General features: G+C 38.1%; 1 long non-coding RNA gene across 1 annotated transcript; it reads right to left on the reverse strand.

Annotated features, from left to right (window-relative positions):
• Window positions 1-2,310: 2,310 nt before the first annotated feature.
• Window positions 2,311-5,729, reverse strand: LOC310739311. The gene is made up of 3 exons (XR_014537345.1): window positions 5,009-5,729; window positions 4,650-4,933; window positions 2,311-4,453 (listed from the first exon to the last, which is right to left on the reverse strand). It is a non-coding gene; the product is annotated as an uncharacterized lncRNA (long non-coding RNA).
• Between the last annotated feature and the right edge of the window lie 454 nt (window positions 5,730-6,183).

Consider the following 6,183-nt stretch of genomic DNA (forward strand, 5'->3'; position numbering starts at 1 on the left):
AGTGAGGCACAGCCGCCCACAACCCTGTAGAAACTGATAGATACAGAACACTGCAGACCAGGAACACCCCACAAGAGCTGCAGTTTTTGAGATGCTTTGACTCAGATGTCTAGCAATCACAATTTGTCAAACTCTCTCAAACCCTAATGCTCACCAATGCTTCCTGCTTCCAACATAAACTTTGAGGAGAAAATGTTGCTGCCTAATAAATATATACACCCACTTACAGGTGGATCTTCACTTTACCACTCATAATATTATAATGTCATTATCTTATGCCTGATCGCTGTATATGTCTTTTGTGGTGAGGAAATAATAGTAAAGTGGCACCTCGGTGGATAAAAAGTAGGTCTTCTGATTTGGAAGGTAATGGGTTCAAATCCCAGTACTACCAAGCTGTCACTGCTGGGTCCTTGAGTAAGGCGCTTAACCCTCATTTGCTCAGATGAATGAAAATTCCTGCAAGTTGCTCTGAATAAGGGCGTAACTGTTTTTTCATTTGTTTTTTATATTCATTTGAATTCTGTTCCACACATTTTCTATTACAGGAGAACTGAAGAACCATATTAAAGATTGCAGATCCCTGTTCTTTCCGATGCATTCTGTTGTTGAGATGTGACTTTTTTTGGTTACCAAAAAGGGTTCTTTGGCTTATTCATATGTATTTTATGAAGAAACTCTTCATAGTTTCTTTGTGCTTAGCATCTGGGACTTGTGTTCCATGAGAAATATCAAATGAAGGTTGACCTCCAGTATAAAACATCCTAAAAATCTCCTCAAAGAGAACCTTCTGGTCCAGGGAATTACATAAGTCTTCTTTTTTTTATGATCATTCCAAACTTACATCCTAATCAAAACCTTCTCATAATAAGGTCCAAGGTGTAAGAGAGAGAGACATTAAAATGGTTCTCCACTTAGCAGATGGCAGATTGTAGATGAGAGAGCACTACACGATATACATGGGTTTAAGCTGAGTCTTTTCCATTTTTAAGGAGTGGTGATGAAGTTACCGATGTGAACTCTGGGGTCACTGGAGAACCTAAGACTGGTGGGTTTCTGTTCAAATGCTCACAGAGGGCTGATTCTTGCAGTGCCAGTTTTATAGCCTTTGAAATGCCACACTCCCATGCAAAACTTCCAAGATGTTCAACAAATGATCAGACAGCATTGTCCATCATGCTAAATATTTTCTTTCAATAAAAGGTTTCTCAGGATGGTTTTTCATATGGTTCTAGGTGTAACCAAAAAAATAAGCTTTGCTTTGCTGCTCAAAAATGCTTCCATATAGAACCTACTGTATAGAACCTCCCATTTTTTTGTAACATTTATTTTTGTGTAATTTTTTAACAATACAACCTCATGTATTTATCCAAAAATCATCTGATAAGAAAATTACTTCTATTCTCAAAAGTCCTGTTTTGTTTTCACTCTTGCTGTGCTCTTTCATTGTTTGTATGAAACATATACACAAGCTTCAATAGCTAAGTTAGCAACTCTATTTGGTCAAATGTTTTGTGGACACCTGACTTTAAGATTCAACTGTACAATTCTGAAAGTCCCATTAAACATTTAATCACCAATTGCTGTTTTAATAACCACCTCTCCTATGGAGAGCTCTGTAGCAGGCCAGTAAAGATATTCCAAGTCAAACCATGTACAGCACATCTTCATAGAGCTGGCTTTGTGCACAGGGGTTTGAGTCTCCTAGTTTAAGCAAAGGGAAATCGAATGTTACAACATCCAAAAACATCCTATACAATTTTGTGTGCCAACTTTGTGGTAACAGTTTGATGAAGAACCACATATGGCTGGAAAAATCAGATGTCACTACTTTTCTCCATTTAGCATAGATAACTCCAGAAGCTAATTCTGCAGTCATGTCATATTTGGAAAACCCAATAAAACCCAGCCATCTCCATCAGATTTAAATATCTCAGGCTGAATGCTGAGTAGGAATTCACCATTTATACCTCATATATCAAATAACCATGTGGTATTTTGGGAAGTTCCATCTATTGAGACTTTGCAATCAGTCATTAGTTTATGCTTATTTCCCAGTTGCGTAGCAACAGTATTCCCACTAGATTGAAAGAAATTTGCACCAAAACGCTTTTTACTAGTCAAAGATGTTGGAACCTACAGATGTTAGACTGTCATTCTATGATTTAGACTATAGTCTTAGGGTTCCTTCAGAACAACAAAACAACCTTTCAAGGTTCTTCAAGGGTTCTTTGGATGGGTAAGGTTTTTTAACCTCTCGAAATAGTTTTTCTTTCTGCCAGAACCTCAAAAAAAAAAACTTAAATAATGTTTTTTTTCTTTCTGAGCATGCAAAGGCTTTGAGACATAAAGACTGAGACAATTCTATTGAGAACAATTAATTTAAGGTAGAACCTTCTACATTTATTCTTTCTTACCACCCACCACATGTGTGATTGGTCCTGAGTCAAGAAAAATGTTCAGTCTATAACCTGTAAAGGTTCTTTGAACATTTATATGTGTGAAACATTTATGGTTTGATGTTAACTCTTAGAAGAACCATAGAAAACCTTGAGTAGAATCTATTCGGAAGGGAAAAAAATTCAGTCCAGAAATTTGTAGGTTTTTAGTTGTCACTCTCTTTAAACAAATAAACCAAAATGTTTTGGTGAAGATTGTAAAGCATGTTCTACACAAGTGAGAGTCTACTGCATATCCCTGAGAGTCATTAAGATGGAACCTACTGGCTAAAGAATGTATGACTCACATCTTGTATCTGAAGCTTTAGACTTTCTCTGTGTTTGAAAGACTGGAGATTATGAAGGCTGTTTGGGGGTTGTTCATGGGTTGATGGGGGGTTGTTTGGGGGGCTGTTTGGAGGCTGTTTGGAGTCGTTTACCCTGACCCTGCAGCAGGTGTGTGTGTGTCTGTATTTTTAGAACGTTCTGGATAGGGCTAAAGCATAAACACTGTCTTTTGTAACTCATCTGTTGCATCTGTTGCCTGGTCAGCATTACTGAGGTCAAGTAAGCAGAAGAGAGAAAGTCCAGAGTTCCCAAACCCTTACGCAAGCTCTCTGAGTAATACATTCTTCAGAACACTCTTCAGAAATCCGAAATGTTTCCATCTTAATGAAAGGAGACTCCTTCCAAGACGGCCAGAAACAAGAAGCCGCCATTACAACAATTTAAAGTGGAAGCTTAGTGGTAGAGATGTTGGACTTCTGATCAGAAAGTCATGAGTTCAAATCTGTGCACCACTAAGCTGTGAGCCCTTCAGCAAACCCTTAACCCTCAACTGGTCGGTTGTATAAATGAAATAATTCAGAATAAAAAACTGGATAAGGTTATTTGCCAAATGTTGTAAATGCAGAACACAAATCATACCTTTGCTTTTTTGTTCCTTCAACATCTAACAATTTGACTGTAAAAAAAAATAAGAATCTTTCTTGAGGAAATTTTTATAATTAAATGTTTACTTGTTATAACTCAGTGGTAAAACTTTGGGAACCTTCTGATTAGAAGGCACCCCCAACCTGCCACTGCTGGGCCTTTAAACAAGGCTCCTCACCCTCAATTGCTCAGTTGCACAAAAAAAAAAAAAAAGAGATAATTATACAGTTTTTCTCAGCTGCTTTGAAGCATTTCTCAAATCATCCTTAATATTTGCAAACCAGTGTGTGCCATCCTTAAAACAATTTGTACCAACAACAAAACACATTTAATTTCTTGCAAAATTCTGTACTTTTCTCAAAATCCGTAATACATTTCACCACTTCTAAAAGTAAGTATTTGTCAGTGAACATCTCATTGTTATCAGAATAACAAATCCTTTTCTCATTGTTCACGAAAAAAGATCTTTGTTTAGTCATGCTGTCAATATGAAGAAACACGGTTTTGCTCATACTATAACTACACTATGGACAAAGGCCATGTGACACTAGACATTTCCAACTATGTGCAGTTTCTCCCCAAACTCTTTGGAGGCACACAATTGTATAGGATGCCTTTGGATGTACTAGCATGAATTCAACTGAAGTAGGAGGCCCAAACACAAACAGTTTTGTAATGTTTTTGGGTAAATGTACTTGTTTCTGTAAAAAATTTCTTTCGGCTTTTCCCGTTAGGGGTCGCCACAGCGGATCCTCCGCATGTTCGATTTGGCACATGTTTTTACGCTGGATGCCCTTCCTAATGCAACCCTCCCCAATTTATCTGGGCTTGGGACCGGCACTGAAAGTGGCTGGGGTTGGTACTTTGTTTCTGTACTTAAGTCATTTTTTGGCAAGTTTTACTGAGAATCAAAGCGACTTTTACTCTCTACTCAACTACAATTGTGATTCAATTTATGTACTTTTAACTCCACTCTATTTGAATTGACAATCACCATTACCAATTACAAGCTGCCGTGGCTTTAGTCTGCAGAAGAGGTGATATTTATTTACATTTTATTTGTCAATTAAATACTATAGTTACTTTTCTTTGTGAAACGATACTGTAAGTTTATTTGTTAATTGAAGATCCTTTTTATTAAAGATCACTTTACCCTTTTGACTTTGTTTGTTTGATCACTGTGTCATTCTGGCATGTTGAAGAGGCTGTTGTGTGGATGGTTAATGAGGTGTTGAGGTCTACAATTTGATTTGTATTTTAGGAATCCTCACAAATCACCAGTTTTTGGCGTATTGCTAGAGTGTTTTCACTTTGTGTCTTGGTATTGAAGACTGGTGTATCTTTGAGCCTACGTTCAATGCGAGTCAAATACTCAAGAACCGTTCAAATCAGATACTCTAAAACTTTCAGTCATATTGGATTTGGTGACATTTAACTTGTAATGGATTAAGGTTTCTATACCTCTACTTATGTATTATTTTCAGGCAATCTTTACACCTCTTGTTTAGGGTTAGAGCTAGGGGCAGAGCTTGAAGTGGTGTTAGTGGTTTTAAACAGGGATTCTACACATTTTTCATTTTCAAATTTCATATTGTTACAGACTCAAATATGCAGACTTTCCTAAAGATTTTTAGAACAAATTTAACATCTAAATTCATGATTTTTAAATACCAACCAACATTCATTAATTTACAAACTCTGTTCGCACAGAGCATTACACACCTATACTTTTAGTGGTGTCAGACTTGAATCAATCCACATCTCAATACCGTCATTGACATTTAACAATGAACATTGTCTTAAAGCTTTACACAGATGATGTGGTGATCAAAATGAAAAAGATGTTATTTATAAGTGTAAGTTTATACCTGATGAACAAGCTGATGGGGAATGTGGCAAGGAAAAAGTCCCCGAGATGGCATAAGGAAGAAACCTTGAGAGGAAGCAGACTCAAGAGGGAACCTCATTCTCATCTGGGTGGCACCAAATGTCCATTTGTTACAGATAAACTATGTTGAGGTGCAGTGGTGGTGATAAGATGCAAACTGTGGTCCTGAGTCAGTGTAGCAGGCTACAGACTACTATTAACTACAGTCCAAATCCATCCTCAAAGCTCCTGTTCATACTACGTAATTTCATGGCTCCAGGCTGTTGATGTGAAACCATCCCCAGTTGGCCTTCAATCGAGGAGACCACCATCTAGAGGCAGGCCAGGACAAAGTGGGAAGAGGGAACTGGAGAGGAGAAGGAACAGTGGTCACTGTAACCTCAGGAGCATGTTTAAATTCACAGAAAGAGAGAGAGAGAGAGAGAGAGAGAGAGAGAGAGAGAGAGAGAGAGAGAGAGAGAGAGAGAGAAGAGGCGTGACAGGGAGAAAAGGATATGGATTATTAAGTCTCCTTGTTGTTGTATGAAAGTTAAGGAAACTGTGCAGTTGGAGACTCCGGCAAGACTCGCTATGGCAGCATAACTAAAAGGGAGAACCAGAAGGTAACACAGACATGAAGGATCTCTGGGATAAGAGACGACCCACCACACCACCGTCAACAAACCCAAGTGAATGCGTGAGAGTGAGGGGGGTGGGGGGATGACAGCATACAAATATTTCAGTTCACCAAGCACTCAATATCCATGATCCCTCCAGATCTGCTCCTTTACCCAAGAAAGATCTACTGATAAAAGACTTATAAATATGCTTTCAGCCTCGACTTGAACACTGAGACTGTGTCTGAGTCCCGAAAACTGATTGGAAGGTTGTTTCATAATTGTGTGGTTTATAAGAGAAATATCTGCTCCTGCTGTAGTCTTCATT

This window comes from Silurus aristotelis, assembly GCF_946808225.1.
Source record: "Silurus aristotelis genome assembly, chromosome: 2".
Lineage (NCBI taxonomy): Eukaryota > Metazoa > Chordata > Actinopteri > Siluriformes > Siluridae > Silurus > Silurus aristotelis.